Raw genomic sequence first — 16,574 nt, forward strand, 5'->3', positions numbered from 1 at the left:
ATGCTTCCAGCAACAATGAGTCGCCACACCAGAAACACAGTTTGCAGCTGCATGAACCACTGCCAACCAGGAAATTCGGCCAAGGCTTGGTGTCTGGTGTTTGATGGAGGCTGCTGACCACCCACGTGGCTGACCTTAGTTACTGAGTCTCCAGCCCCTTCAGAGGCTATCCCAAGAGGCCCCTGGCTCCCATATAAGCAAAAATACTCTTATCAAACAGGATATTCCAAGAGTTTAGGGGCTATCTCCCAGGAGCCAGGCAAACCTTTCTTTGGAGTGTGGAGGTTTGGACAGCCCAGACACTGGATTGAAAGCTGAGTTAACCCTTAAGTGCACAGTGGTCCTGACCAGTAGTATCAGTATCACCCAGGAACTTGTCAGACATATAAGCTCTTGGGGTCACCCCAGATTTACTGAAGCAGAAACTCTAGGGGTAGAGCCCGGCCATGTCTCAATAAGCTTCCCAGGTGATTGTGACGCAGGTTAAAGTCTGAGAAATTCTGACCTAAAGGAATAAATCATGTACGGATGTGAGAGTTGGGCCATAAAAAAGCTGAGTGCCAAAGAATTGATGCTTTCAGAATGTGGTGCTGGAGACGACTCTTGAGAGTCCCTTGGACAGCAAAGAAATCAAACCAGTCAATCCTAAAGGAAATCAAACCTGAATATTCATTGGAAGGACTCATGCTGATGTTGAAGCTCCAGTACTCTGGCCACCTGATGCAAAGAGCTAACTCTTTGGAAAAGACCCTGATACTGGGAAAGATTGAGGGCAGGAGGAGAAGGGGGCAACAGAGGATGAGATGGTTGGATGGCATCATTGACTCAATGGACATGAATTTGGGCAAACTCCCAGAGACTGTGCAAGACAGGGAAGCCTGGCGAGCTGCAGTCCATGGGGTCACAAAGAGTCGGACATGATTTAGTGACTGAGCAAGACAAATGAGGTCCTAGGTGGGGCAAATCCCTTATAGAGAGAGAGAGTGAAGATTCACCCATATACAGCTGTCAGGACTCCAAGAAGCCTTTGAAAAGGAAGCTTCCGATACCACGGGCAGGGAGATCCACTCCAGAGGTGACAGGACAGGCTGGCCAGAGGCTAGCAGACACACAGCACTGTAGAGAAGGACCATAGGACACAGAAGCCCCTCCTCCTCTCCCGCAGCACAGCTTCCTGGGTGGTCAGCTCAAGACCCTGAGAAGGGCCCTCCCTGACCACCTCTTAGCTTGAGCGCCCTTTAGGTTACATGCCCTGTCCTGTGTTGAAGGCAGTGGTCCTGGGAGACGGGGGAGGTGCTGAAGAAGCCAAGCAGTGTTGGGAGAGCAGGGGTGTCAGAATCAGACTGGCCTGACCTCTACTGGAGGCCAGGAGTGGGAGGTCAAAGCTGGTATTCAGATGATGAATGGGGCTGGCAGGTCACAGGTCAAAGTGTCCCTTGTCCCAGGCACAGGTCCTACCTGCCCACGCCCCCTCCCCTCAGGCATGTCTCTCAATCCTGTCCCCCCACCCCCACCCCCATGTCACATGGCTTTCGGAATCTTAGTTCCCAGATCAGGGATCCAGCCTGGCCCCCTGCAGTGGAAGCAGTCTTAGTCACTGGAACACCAGGAAAGTACCCCCTCCCCTCAGGCGTGTCTCTTATCTCCAGTGTCGTCAGCTCTGAAAGGGGAATTAACTCCGCAGAAGCCTCAAGAGGATGAGATGGGCTGTAGGAAAAGCACCTCAATGCCTCTACGGGCAGTGTGACCGCAGCACCAGGCGGCTCCGCAGGCGAAAGCCAGACACTCAGTCCACGTTCAGGCCCACACCTTTCCCCACTCCTCCAGCCTGGGCTTCAAAAAGAGTCCAGAGTCCCATTCCACCAGCCGAGGGAGAAGAAACGGGGCTTGGAGAAACGAGTAGGGGTGCCCGGCACGCCTGGGTGGGGGAAGGTGTGCAGTCCAGGAAGACTTCCCGGAGATGAGGTCTGAGCTCTGAAAGCCTCCGAAGCAAGATTAGCGGACGATGGACGGAGCAAACGGGGGGCGGGGGGGGGGGGGGGGCTAGGGGCGGAGCTTGAGTCCTCCGGCCCTGGCTGGACATGGCCTCTCCCTCCTCCCCAAACGCAGCACCCCTTCCTGCTCTGAGGGAGTCCTTCTTGCTCCAGAAACAAGGGCGTTTTGTGCCCCATCAGGAATCAGGGAAAGAATGGAATGCCTTTGTGAACGCCACCTCCTCCAGCTAACAGGCAGGAGCAGACCTAGAGAAAGAGGCGAGTTAGGACCGTTTCTCCTCCCTCCGGCCCCCACCCCTCCGTTCCCATCGTGTCACTTTAGCGCCACCTGCAGGAAGAGCCGAAGAATAGCCCTGCCAAGAAAAAGGTACTTCAAACCGGGCTGGACTGCTTCTCAAGAGACTAGGACCACAGGACAAAAGACAGAAGAGATGGTCTTGGCCGTCTCAGCTCCTGCCCCCACCCCTCAGCAGGAAACCTAGGTCCCCAAAGGGTCAGCTCACTTGGCTGATACTACTTCGAGGCAGGCCCTACCTTTCTCCAGCAGAGCAACTTCCCCAGACAATTTGGAGATGAATGAGAGGCAACCTGGCATCTAGGGACAAGATCATATTCTCCCAGGCCTCCCGCAGGCTTTTGGAATCCTCAGATTCCTTTTTTGGAGACTGGTTCTGATTTTACAGAACTGATGCTGACCCATCTGGAAATTCCGACAGGAAGTTAGTTGCTCACCTGTATAGCACAGAACGCCAGGTGTCCCACACTAACCTCTAGGCTCCACGGAGTTTGAGACGTCCCTGGTGGCTGACACAGCAAAGAATTTGCTTGCAGCACAGGAGACCCAAGTTCGATCCCTTGGTTGGGAAGATTCCCTGGAGAAGGGAATGGTACCCACTCCAGTATTCTTGCCTGGAGAATTCTATGGACAGAGGAGCCTGGCGGGCTACAGTTCATAGATAGGGTCACAGAGTTGGACACGACTGAGTGACTAACACTTTGTTCTTAGGATCTTTGGCGACACACACAAACTGCATAACTCCAGGAATCAGACTGTCACGCAAAGTAGTTCTGAAAAATGTTCTTACTTGTCCCTCCCAGCCCGTGTACTCCCCTTGCCTCCCAGCTCCAGAAATCCCTCTTGGTATTTCTGACCCGGCTAGCACCACCATTCACGCAGTACTCAACCTAGAAATCGGGGAGTAGCCTTAGATTCCTCCTTTCATTCCCTGTACCCCGTTGGTCTACTCACCGCCCCCACCCTGAATAGTTCCCAAATTCATTCTGTTTTCTCCCTCCCTCCCCCCTCCCGCCTCCATCACTACCCTAATGAAGGCCTCTTGCCTGAAACGTTAAAATAATCCCTTAAAAAAAATAATTCCTTAATTCAGGAGTGAGCAAATTTTTTCCGTAAAAGGCCAGATAGGGACTTCCGTGGTGGTTCAGTGGCTATTCCATGCTCCCAGCCCACTCCATGCTCCCAGAGCAGGGAGGCCAGGTTCCATCCCTGGTCAAAGAACTAGATCCCACACGTTGCAACTAAAGACCCGGTGTGCTGCAACTAAAAGCTGGCACAGCCAAATAAATAGATATTTTAATAACTAAATAAAAGTGTTTTTTTTTTTAAGCCAGATATGAGACTCTATGAGCCAAGAGGGGGCTTCCCACATGACTCAGCAATAAAGAAACTTCCTGTAACGCAGGAGACCAGGGGTTTAGTCCCTGGGTCGGGAAGATCCCCTGGAGGAGGACATGACAACCCACTCCAGTACTCTTGCATGGAGAATCCCATGGACTGAGGAGCCTGGTGGGCTACAATCCATAGGGTTGCAAAGTCAGACATGACTGAAATGACTGATCACACACGCATGCACAAGCCAAGAGGCAAAATGAAGAATATTTTTTAGGTTCTTATATATCATATAGTCTCTGTCACAACTGTCCAAGTCTGCCACTGGGGTCCAAAGCATCTGTGAACACCACATACATAAATGAACATGACTGTGTTCCAATAAAACCTGATTTGAATTTTTCACTGAGATTTGAATTGTCTATAGTTCTCTTGTGTCACAAAATATTATTTCTCTTTTGATTTTCTTTTGATTTAAAAATCCATTCTTAACTCACAGTGGTATAGACCCACATGCCATAATTTGCCAGTCCCGGTGCAAATCGGTCCCACTCCCCTCCATTCCCCCTGCTTCAGCCAAAGGGCTTTTGCCAAAACACAGATCTGATGCTATCAATTCCTTGCTAACAACTAGGCAATACCACTTGAGATTAAAAAGCAAGCCACGTAGCCTCCAATAACCTTAACACTCAGACCCACTTCATTCATTCTGCTTCTTTTGTCTGTGACTCCTCCCCACACAGCCCTTACTCCCAGCCTCTGAGATTCTCCTAGTCCTCACACAGGCCTCAAGCTCATTCCAAGTGTTTACTCTTCTGCTTGGAATATTCTCACCCTAAAAAGGAAAAAGTTCTGTTTCCTTTATCCTCCACTTACAAAACTTCTGATATTAAATCTATGGTTTTTGTTTTTCTTTTTCCCATACCAACCAATTCTCCAACATGAGCTGGCGGTGTCCTGTGATCCAATTCTGAAAGCATCTACCTGAAATTAATATCAAATCCTACAAGTTAAGGACTCGGTCTCACAACATGGCCCACCTTTCAGACACCAGTCCCGAGTAAGGGGTCCCCAGGTTACCCATACCTTTCTCTGATTTGGCTACAAATTGGAGGGTCCCATAACTCCAACTCAAGTTTAATAATTTGCTATAAGAGCTCACAGGACTCAAGGAAAGACTTACATTTACCATTTTTATAATAAAGGATATGGTAAAGGATACAAATCAGGAGCCAGATGAAGAGTTGCAAAGGGTGAGATCCAGAGGGTCCCAAACAAAGGAGCATTCGTATCCATGGAGCTGGGATGCCCCACCCTCCCAGCACATGGATGTGTTCACCAACCCAGAAGCTCTATGAACTGCAAGTTTTAGGGACTTTTATGGAGGCATTCATAAAAGTTATGACAAACCTAGACAGCATATTACAAAGCAGAGACATCACTTTGTTGACAAAGGTCTGTATAGTCAAAGCTATGGTTTTTGCAGTAATTCTGTACAGATGTGAGAGTTGGACCATAAAGAAGGCTGAAAGCCAAAGAATGGATGGTTTTGAACTGTGGTGTAGAGAAGACACTCGAGAATCCCTTGGACTACAAAGAGATCAAACCAGTCAATTCTAAAGGAAATCAGTCCTGAATACTCATTGGAAGGACTGATGTTGACTGAAACTGAATACTTTCCAGTACTTTGGCCACCTGATGTAAAGAGCCGACTGATTGGAAAAGACTCAGATGCTGGGAAAGATTGAAGGCAAAAGGAGAAGGGAGTGACAGAGGATGAGATGGTTAGATAGCATCACCAACTCAATGGACGTGAATTTGAGCAGACTCTGGAAGATAGTGGAGGACAGAGCGGCCTGGCGTCTGTCAGGGTTGAAAAGATTCGGACACCACTTGGTGACTGAACAACAATATCATGGAGGTTTCACCGTGCGTGTGTTATCACTCAGTTGTGTCTGACTCTTTGCATCCCATTGGACTGTGGCCTGCATCAGTCTCTGCTTCTGTCCGTGAGATTCTCCAGACAAGAATACTGAAATGGGTTGCCATTCCCTTCTCCAGAGGATCTTCCTGACCCAGGGACCAAACCCGGTCTCTCATGTTAGAGGTAGATTCTTTACCATCTGAGCTGCCAGGAAAGCCAATTATTAATTAACTCAACCTCTAGCCCTTCTCCCCTCCGTGGTGGATGAGGGGTGGGGCTGAAAGTTCCAAGCATCTAATCATTGCTTGGTCTTTCTGATGAGCAGCCTCCATTCTGGAACTATTCAGGAGCCTATGAAGAGTCACCTTGTTAGAACAAAAGACATCACCTCCTTGTCACCCAGGAAACTCTAAGGGATTTAGGAGATCTGTGTCGGGTGATGGTATAGTTGCTAAATCGTGCCTGACTCTTTCGAGACCCTATGGACTGCAGCCGACCCCATGGATGGTCACCTGTCCATGGAATTCTCCAGGCTAGAATACTGGAATGGGGAGAAGGAAATGGCAACCCACTCCAGTGTTCTTGCCTGGAGAATCCCAGGGATGGAGGAGCCTGGTGGGCTGCCGTCTATGGGGTCGCACAGAGTTGGACATGACTGAAGCGACTTAGCAGCAGCAGCAACAAGAAGTGATCAGCTAATAGCCTTTGTGCATGGCTACTTTTGAAAGACACATCACATTTTGAACCCAGAGGGATGGGATGGAGAAGGAGGCGGGAGGGGGGATCGGGATGGGGAACACATGTAAATCCATGGCTAATTCATGTCAATGTATGGTAAAAACCACTATAATATTGTAAAGTAATTAACCTCTAACTAATAATAAATGGAAAAAAAAAAAGAATACTGGAATGGGTTGCCATTTCCTTCTCCTGGGGATCTTCCCCACCCAGGGATCAAACCTGGGTCTACTTGCATTGCACAACCAGGGAGCCAGGGTTTGTGAACCTGAACAAATCACTTTATTTTAAGAAAGAACAATTATGCGGAGCCCGTCACAAATGAAACACTCAGAAAGCACTGGCTTCCTGCCTCACCCCTTGCAGCAGGTAAAAGCATTTCACTTGTCCTTTCTCCTGCTTCTCTGCCTCTGCCCAGCCAAGGAGGCGGAAGTACAGCGGCACGTATTAGACCACAGCCCCTCAGTGCCTAAAGGACTAGGCCCATTGTCTGTGACGTGGTAGACAACAAACGATCGTTATTATAGTACATTTTTGCTTATTAGTATATTTTGCCTTAGACGACTGGGAACCAGATGGGAAGCCCATTGGTTTCTCTGACTCCTATTACCATTCTTCCCTCTGCTGGCATGTGGACAAACTGTCTTTTTGAATCTTAAAAATTCCTCAAGATGGATGTTCTTGTGCCTATCTGTGATATAATAAGAAATATATATTTGGTCTTTATCCCCAGTTCCTGACACAGAGCTTCTAAAAATCTTGGAATTTCCTGAGTGGTAGACGTGAGGGGAGCGTCTTTGGTTATTCACCACGAGCCCATTTCAGCCTTACCTGAGTTTGTGCCAGTGAGGGGCCTCCAGGGAGGCCTGAATAACTTCAGGACAGGGACTGGTGACCAGAGGAATCCACAGTGTGAACGTGTGTTGGAACTTTCAGCCCCACCTCTTACCTCTGGGAAGGGGAGCGAGGTTAATCACTAATGGGCAATGACCTCCTGAGCCGCACCTATTCAATGGAACCTCCATAAAAACCTCTGAACAATGGAGTTCAAAGAGTCTGGGTCAGTGTACACAGCAAGGTGTGGGGAGGGTGATTCACCCGCCCAGAGAGGTCAAGGAAGCTCCTCACACCTTCCCTCCCCCATACCTTGCTCTTTGCGTCTCTTATATTTGCCTGTTATTGTGCTTAGTCGCTCAGTAATATCCGACTCCTTGCGACCCCATGGACTGTAGCCCACCAGGCTCCTCTGTCCATGGGGATTCTCCAACCAAGAATACTGGAGTGGGTTGCCATTTCCTTCTCCAGAGATCTTCCCAACCCAGGGATCAAGCCCAGGTCTCCCGCATTGCAGGCGGATTCCTTACCGTCTGAGCCACCGGGGAAGCCTGTTTCCGAGTTGTATCCTTTCTAATAAACTGGTGCATGTGCGTGCGTGCATGCTCAGTCACTCAGTGGTGTCCGCTCTCTTGCGACCCTATGGACTGTAACCCGTCAGGCTCCTCTGTCCATAGGATTTCCCAGGCAAGAATCCTGGAGTGGATTGCTATTTCCTTCTCCAGGGGATCTTCCCAACCTAAGGCTCTAACCCAGGTCTCCTGCGTTGGCAGGCAGATTCCTTACCACGTGAGCCACCAGGAAGCCCAGGAAAGTGATAGTACTAAGTAAAGTTCTTTGCTGAATTGAGTGGTCTCTAGTTGTCCTAAAAGAATAATTGGGGAACTTCCTTGGAGGTCCTGGAACTTCCTTGGAGGTTAAGACTTGGCGCTTCCATTGCAGGAGGCATGGGTTCATTCGTGTTGCAGGAACTAAGATCCCTCATGCCACACAGCACAACCAAACTAAGATTTTAAAAAAGAGAATAACTGAAACTGAGGAAGGAGTTGTGGGAACACTGAATTTATAATACCCATGACAGTCTGGGACTTGCAACTGGTACCTCAAAAGGGGCCAAGTCTTGGGGGAAGAAGCCCTGAACTCATGATGTCTGTGCTAATTCATGGTAGATAGTGTCAGAGGTGAATTGAATTGTAGGTCTTCCCCACCCCCCGCCAGTTACTGTCCAGAGAAGCAGAGAATTGGTTGGAGTGAGGGGGAAAAAGAGAACACACATACACACACACACACACGGTGTCAGAAGTGTTGTGGGTAAAAACAGTTCAGACTATATCACAGATGAGGAAACTGAGATTTAGTCCAGAGTAGACCAAGGAGCGCATCCCCAGATAATCTTCAAAGCCATCCTCTCCGCCACCCAGTTTATCAGCAGTCGTGTTCTGATCTCTTCAGCCCCAGGAACCTCACTCTCCACACCCAGAGTCCTCAGCTGCTCCTTCTTCCAGAACTTAAGCTCCAACGTCCTCGCTCCCGCTCCCCACCCACAACAAACCCTGTCCTTTTTCTCCCAGTCTTCTCCCTGCCATGGCTTTCTCCTTCAACCATGCCCTCTTCTATCCACACCACAAATATCCATGATCCCTGGGCCCCTTGCTTCCCCTGCAAACTCACCACCCTGGACCAACCCTACCAACCATCCATTTCCTCTAGTCCTACACAGAGGCAGTCGGTCACTGCTGGAAAAAAAAGTCCTGCCACCTTGCAGATTCGGGTTTCCCAAGTGGCACAGTGGGCTTCCTTGATGGCTCAGATGGTAAAGAATCTGTCTGTCAATGCTGGAGATGCGGGTTTGTACCCTGGGTGGAAAAGATCCCCTGGAGAAGGAAATGGCAACCCACTCCAGTATTCTTGACTGGAGAATCGCATGGATAGAGGAGCCTGGTGGGCTACAGTCCACGGGGTTGCAAAGAATTGGACAGAACTGAGCACACACACACACCTTGCAGACTGGCCCCAGAACCAGTTCAGGGTTCCTGACCTCAGTCCATGGGCCTCATGGCACCATCTAATCACCCTAGTACTTGACCTCGGTCAGCTCCCTTGCTTTATTCCCAGAAGTGCTCCCAGCTTTCCCCTGTCTCCTCATGACGCCTACTCTCCTCGCTCACAAGAGACCTTGCCTCCTGTGTGTTCATTTAAATGCACTAAGAATCAAACTCTTTGTTTAAGAAATCACGCAGTCACTGCGGCAATTATTTCACCTCCTGCACGTGAGAGAAGAGACAGGTGCCAGTGCCCCCCTTCTGGTTTCACACACACACACACACAAAGCTCACAGGTATTTATACCTTTTAGAAAACAGAGATGTGAATTTAAATATTATTGCCAGGGCAACGCATTATTAAGGAAGACAAGCAATCAGAATCACAAGCTTTTTAAAAGTTAAAGGTTACTTTCATAAGACAAAGCGACAGCCTCTTAAATGTTATTGTCTGACAAAACTCCCTTCTTAGAAATAACACTTGCAAGGATGGTTTTATGATACAGAAAAGACTCTGCTTTTATTTCTGCTGCTTCAGAAGAAGAGGGAACATCATTCCCTGATCATACTGAGATTTCTTTTTTCTTTTTTTCTGCCACCACATTAAGTGGTCTGGAGTTTTCAAGGCCAAGCACTGAAATTCCATGACTTAGCACCAAGAGAAATAAAGGCAGGTCTGAAGTGGGCTTGAGAGGGTAACAGGCAGGAAGGCCAGGGGTCTCCAAATGGAGGAAATAGGCTGCAAGTGTCAGACATTTTTATCTCTCTCTTAAGCAGCAGGAGGAAACAAACTGGTGTTATATTTTTTTCCCCTTCTCTATACAGATATAAAAGAGGTTTCTCTTAAAATACTGTGTTGCCATAATGACACCTGGTTCCACCTGAACTTAACTTTTCTCAAACCTTGAGCTAACCAATGCATTTTTCTTATGGAAATGTTTGTCTTAAGCTATGTTAATGCACTATGCCTTTACCCTAGACTCTGTCTTCAAGTGGGTTCCACCTAAAGGCTCAGAACCAACTTGACAAACCAGTTTGTTATACTCATATGCTGTTCTCCTAATCTATGTGAATGAAACTATATATTAGTATGGACATCTGCCTTTCTACAAGATTCATGTCAATCGTTTTATGGCTTAGGATGACTCACCTGGTGCCATTCTCTGAGTTTTGAGACATTCCCTTCTCTAATTAGCAGACTGCTAGGAGCTATATAACATCTGGCTAAAGACTAGCTGGGGAGCACTCTTTCTGTCCCCTTCTGATATCTATGTCAGAAGCTTTCTCTATCTCTTTTATACTTCAATAAAACTTTATTGCACAAAAGCTCTGAGCAATTAAGCCTCGTCTCTGGCCCCGGAATGAATTCTCCTCCGGAGGCCAAGAATCCTGGTGTCTTGTGTGGTTCAGCAACAACCTTTCAGGCTGTTCACACTGCCTGGCCATGCATCTACATTTCCCTAGACAGCGGCTCAACCATTTATCTCCATTAGGGCCGATCCAGCTCCAGTGTGCGTGAGTCAGCTGCCACTAGAAAGCAGATTCAGGTTCTGATTCAAGAGGTCTGGGGTGGGCCTGAGAGTCTGCATGTCCAACAAGTAGTTGATGTGCTTAGTCCCATATTTTGTTGTTGTGTGGTCACTCAGTCTTGTCCGACCCCATCGACTGCAGCACGCCAGGTTTCTCTGTCCATCACCATTTCCCGGAGCTTGCTGAAACCCATGACCATTGAGTCAATGATGCCATCCAACCATCTCATCCTCTGTCACCCCCTTCTCCTCCTGCCCTCAATCTTTCCCAGCATCAGGGGCTTTTCCAGTGAGTCGGCTCGTCACATCAGGTCCCAAATAGACACTGTGAATAGTATCCTGGATAATTATTCGTATTTTCTCCCCTCTCCTCCAACATTTGGGAGCCCACAGTCCACACACTCAGCTGGTGACCTTGTTTCCTGCTTCACTGAGAAAATAAAAGCAATCTGTGGATGGAACTCCACGAACTCCATCCCCCACCCCACCCCACCATCTACTCACCAGCTCTATACTTGCTGCTCCACCTTCTCCGTGATCAGCACCCAGTAAAAGCTGTCCCCTCCACTCCCACATTAGATCCCATTCCCTCTCTTGACCTCAAAGGCATCTGTCCAGCAGGTTTCCTCTCTTCAGCATTTCGCACTCTCTGCTGAGGCACATATGCTGTCATTGCATCCATCTTAAATAAATAATTAGCCTTGTGTTGCATATTTGAAAGTTGCTAAGAAAGTACATCTTAAAAGTTCTCACCACAAGAAGAAAAGAACTCTGTAACTATGTTTGATGTTAGATAGAGTAGCCCCCATTGTGGTGATCACTTTGCCAAATATACAAATATCAAATCAGGAAAATTGAACCAGGATATCTGAAACTCAATAAAGTTGTATGTCAATTATACCCCAATTAAAAGATAAAATAGGGAGCTTCCCAGGTGAACCAGTGGCTTAAGACTCTGAGCTCCCAATGAAGGGGGCCTGGGTTTGATCCCTGGTCAGGGATCCCATAGGCCGAAACTAACCATTTCACATGCCACATTGAAGATTGAAAATTGCAAGTGCCGCAACTAAGACCCAGAACAACCGAATAAACTAAAAAATATAAATATTTAAATAGGACTCCATGCTTCCATGACTCCCAAATCTACATCTCTAGCCCAGAACACCATGAACACCAGAGCAGCATGTCCAACTAACATCTTGACACATCCACTCAGATGTCTGCTAGACCTGAAAAGCATCTGGGCCCAAACTGAGCTGCTAGTTCCCCCTCAATTTTTAAAGATATTTTTCTTTAATATTTTATTTGTTTATTTATTTGGCTGTGCAAGGTCTTAGTTGGGACACGTGGAATCTTTATTTATGGCATGTGACCTCCTAGTTGTGGTCTGTGGGACTTAGTTCCCCAACCAGGGATCAAACCCGGGCCCCCTGCATTGGGAGTGCAGAGTCTTGGCCACTGGACCACCAGGGAAGTCCCTAGTTGCTCGTTTAAACCCATTTCTCCAGCCGTCTTCCCCACCTCAGTAAGTGGCAAATCCAGTGGTCTAGCTGGCTCAGGCCAAAAACCTTAACAACATCTTTGATTCTCCTATATCCAGCCCCACCTCGGCTCACCATCACCCTTATGTGAACTAGAAGAGGGGGCCTCTTCAGTGCAGACGTGGTACCTCATGTGTGACTTGGCAACAGACAGAGCCCTTTGAGAGAAGGAGAAGGTGATCGCCTCCACCCCGGACTCAGGGTCGCTGCAGGTGGAGCAATTCTGCCCTCCAGCCTCGCCCGCGGCCTTGGCTCCGTGCCCAACCGCACACACCTTGGCAGCGCGTCCCCTGTGGCAGCCTCCCAGGCAGTTCCAGTTAGAAGACAATTGTACTTCCTGCTGCTTGGCGCCCGCTTCCTGCCCATTTTCCAAGTCTGGTCTTGACAGGTCCCAACAGCCTTTCTGTAAGTTTCTTTGCTGCTTACGAAAACCAAACAATGAAAAAGAAAACCGGGAACTCCGACCAGTACTACCTCAAAACTTTTACAAAGGCCTCCCAACCTTACAATTAGAAAAATCCATTTCTCCACCCTTCCCCGGAAGGGCTCTGGAGACGAGCGCCGACCATCTCCCGGTCACCCAACCGCAGGCCACCAGGGCCCACTCTCTTCTGACGCTGAGCTGGCCTCTTCTTCCTGCCTTCATGTCCCCCCACTCTGTTCTCTTCTCATCCTCCTCCTTTGCGGGTCCCTCTCTTACTGTCTGTCCTGTGAATGTTGCCAGTCCTCAGGCCCCCAACCTCCCCCTTCCGCCCCTCACACCCCACACACTCACCCCCGCATCATTCACACTCACCGTATGGACCCCCACCTCTACCCCTCCCCTCTGTGGAAACTGCCACCCGCAAGTCCGCGGGCACCTAAACCCAGCACATCTGGAAGGAGTTGCTCCCATTCCGACCCAGAGTTCCTTCTCTTCCTGCCTGCCGCGCCCCCCTCACACACCGGCTCCATGACCCCCGGCTGCTCCTCCAGTCTTCTAAGCTAGACACTCGGGAGTCACCGCACAGCAACCTTCTCCCCTCACATCAAGTCCATCCCTCCTAGGCTATCGTGAAATCCTGAAGCTTCTCTTGAAACATCTGTCCAAGCCATCCCTTCCTCCGCAACCCCACAGCCTCCGCCTCATTCTTCAGAATCTGCCAACAGCCTCCTAAACGGCCGCTCGGTCGGACCTCCTTCAGCTTGCTCCACCATAGCCAAGCCAGAGCATTGTTCATTTGCTCAGTCACGTTCGACTCTTTGCCAGGCCTCCCTGTCCTTCACTTGCTCCCAGATTTTGCTCAAACTCATGTCCATTGAGTTGGTGATGCAAACCAACCATCTCACCCCCTGCCACCCTCTTCTCCTTTTGCCTTCAATCTTTCCCAGCATCTGGATCTTTTCCAGTGAGTCAGCTCTTCGCATGAGGTAACTGAAGTATTGGAGTTTCAGCATCAGTCCTTCCGATGAATATTCAGGGTTGATTTCCTTTAGGACTGACTGATCTCCCTGCAGTCCAAGGGACTCTCCAGAGTCTTCTCCAGCACCACAATTCGAAACCACCAATTCTTCAGCCCTCAGCCTTCTTTATGGTCCAACTATGAAAAGATAGAGTGAGCTTTCTAGAATTCTATCCTGACCATGTCACTCCCTACCAAGCACATTTCTCATTCTTACGGGAGCTGCTTTTTTTTAATTTATTTTTTTGGCTGTGCTGGGGCTTCGTTGCTGTGTGGGCTTTTCTCTGGTTGCAGCAAGCGGGAGCTACTCTCCATTGCGGTGCATGGGCTTCTCAGTACAGTGGCCTCTCTTGTGGTGGAACCTGGGCTCTAGGGTGCTCAGGCTTCAGTAGATGCAGCTCCCAGACTCTAGAGCACAACTTCAGTAGTTGTGGCACGCGGGCTTAGCTGCTCTGAGGCATGTGGCATCTTCCAAGATTGGGGATTGCACCTGTGTCTCCTACATTGGCAGGCAAATTCTTTACCACTGAGCCACCAGGGAAGCCTTTTATCTGAGCTTCTTATAGACACTCATGTTTTATCCCAAATCTTCTGAAACAGAAATTCAGGAGAAAAACCAGGATTTTTCTCTCTAATCATCATCCTTAGGCATAACTAAGCAAGGCAAACATTGAGCTAGTGATTCCCAAACTGCTGTGGGAATCATTTCAGAAAGTTAATCAAAAATTGACTCCTAGACTCACCCCCTTGGAGACTCCAATTCAGTGGTTGTTGAATGGGAGAGACTTTTCCAGAGGATTCTGCATAAGTAGGGTGGCAACCACTAATGCCCAGACAGACCAAGAATGGATAACGTGAGCGTGGCTATACAGTCCTTGGTGTTTGTCTCTGGTTGGCTGTCACTATTCTCCCCAGTTGTTCAAAACCACACTCACTATGGTGTCTCACGGGCTCAAGAGTTGTGGCACACGGGCTTAGCTGCTCCAAGGCATGTTGGATTTTCCCGGACAGTGGAGTCTCAGTCGAGTGGCTGTACGTACATAATGTCCTCTCTCCAGGTGGCCCTGTCCTCTAAGTGCCTACGAGTGCCTCAGTCTCAGCGCAAATGAAGGCTCCAAGAGGCTGGCCCTGATCTCTCCTGGGCTAAACACTCAGTGTCTACTCCACAAGGCCCAGTTCACCGCTGCCCCACAGCCATAACCTCAGAACTGCAATGATGCACACATCTGCTTCTGCTCCCATCAGTGAGGGCCAGAACACTGGGCAGTCTTTTAGTCTCCTTTATGCCCCAACAAGGGGTTTCCTAGGTGGAGTTAGTGATAAAGAACCCACCTTCAAGTGCAGGAGACATAAGAGACTTGGATTTGATCCCTGGGTAGGGAAGATCCCCTGGAGGAGGAAATGGCAACCCACTCCAGTATTCTTTCCTGGAGGATCCCATGGACAGAGGAGCCTGGCGGGCTACAACCCATAGGGTCGCAAAGAGTCAGACATGACTGAAGCGACTTAGCATACACTCAAGCACATGCCCCAACACATAGCACACTGATTGGTACTCAGGCCAACGGAAGTGGCAGTTCCCTCCCTGACCCATGCACAGGTATCGATGCCAGAAATCTTGGCTATCTGTGTACTGATGCTGAACAGAAATACAGAGACTGAGTTATTTATGGAGGAGAAAGAAAAAGTAGCTTTATTTCTTTGCCAGGCAAAGAGGGAACACAGTAGGCTAGTGCCTCAAAAACTGTGCCCCACCCCGCCCTGGGGAATAGGGAGAAGTTTTATATCCCAATGAAGATCTGGCTTTTTCTTTTCTCTTGCAAAATTTCAAAACAGCCACAGCTGGCATCAGTCAACACAACAACCGCGTCTGGTGTCCCTTAAGTGATTGGCCCATGACCTTTTTAAAATACAGGAAGCTACAAGAGAGTGTGGGCTTCCCCGGTGGCTCAGCGGTAAAGGATCTGCCTGACAATGCAGGAGACGCATGTTCGATCCCTGGGTCAGGAAGATCTCTGGGAGATGTTCCTGGAAGTGGCAACCCACTCCAGTATTCTTGCCTGGGAAATCTCATGGTCCGAGGAGGCTGTAACCCTATGGGCTACAGACCAGGGGTCGAAAAGAGTTGGACCTAACTTAGCGATTAAACAACAAAACAACAAGCTCGAGGCACTGGGGAAAGACCAAGTCCAGTGGCACAAAGGGCTTGACTATGGGGCTAAGGCCCGAGTCCAAACAGCAGCTCTGGTAGGACACATGCTCATCTCCTGCAAGAGCACCAAAATTGCAACTCTGCTAAACAACCATAGATAGAAGGACACTGGAACCCACCAAGAAAAAGATACCACACATCCAAAGACAAGAAGAAGCTACATCTAGATGGTAGGAGGGGTGCAATCATGATAAAATCAAATCCTATATCTGCTGGGTCAGCAACCCACAAACTGAAGAACAATATACCAAAGAAGTTCTCCCACTGTTGTGACAGTTCTGAGCCCCATATCAGGCTCCCCAGTCTGAGGATCCGACAAAGGGACTGGGACCCCCAGGGAATCTGACCTTGAAGGCCAGTGGGATTTGATTATATGACTTCCACAGGACCGAGGGAAGCAGACTCTAGTCTTGGAGGGCACAAACAAAATCTTGCACGTACCAAGACCCAGAGGAAAGGAGCAGTGACCCCACAGGAGACTGAACCAAAACCACCTGCTAGTGTTGAAGGGTGCCCTGTGGAGGCGAGGGTCAGCAGGGGCTTGCAGAGGGGATGGCCACTGACAGCAGCAGTCCCGGAAGGGGCCCCTTGGCATAAGCCTCTTGGAGGTATGCCATTAAGCCGCCCATTGAGCCCATAGACCCCAGGGCTGGGTTGCCTCAGGCCAGACAACTACCAGGGAGGGAGCACAA

General features: G+C 49.1%; 1 non-coding gene across 1 annotated transcript; it reads right to left on the reverse strand.

Moving 5' to 3' along the window:
• Positions 1 to 12,087: 12,087 nt before the first annotated feature.
• Positions 12,088 to 12,160, reverse strand: TRNAG-CCC (transfer RNA glycine (anticodon CCC)). Its single transcript has one exon. It is a non-coding gene; the product is annotated as a tRNA-Gly (tRNA).
• Between the last annotated feature and the right edge of the window lie 4,414 nt (positions 12,161 to 16,574).

The sequence above is a fragment of the Dama dama genome, chromosome 2 (genome assembly GCF_033118175.1).
Source record: "Dama dama isolate Ldn47 chromosome 2, ASM3311817v1, whole genome shotgun sequence".
In the NCBI taxonomy this organism is placed as follows: domain Eukaryota; kingdom Metazoa; phylum Chordata; class Mammalia; order Artiodactyla; family Cervidae; genus Dama; species Dama dama.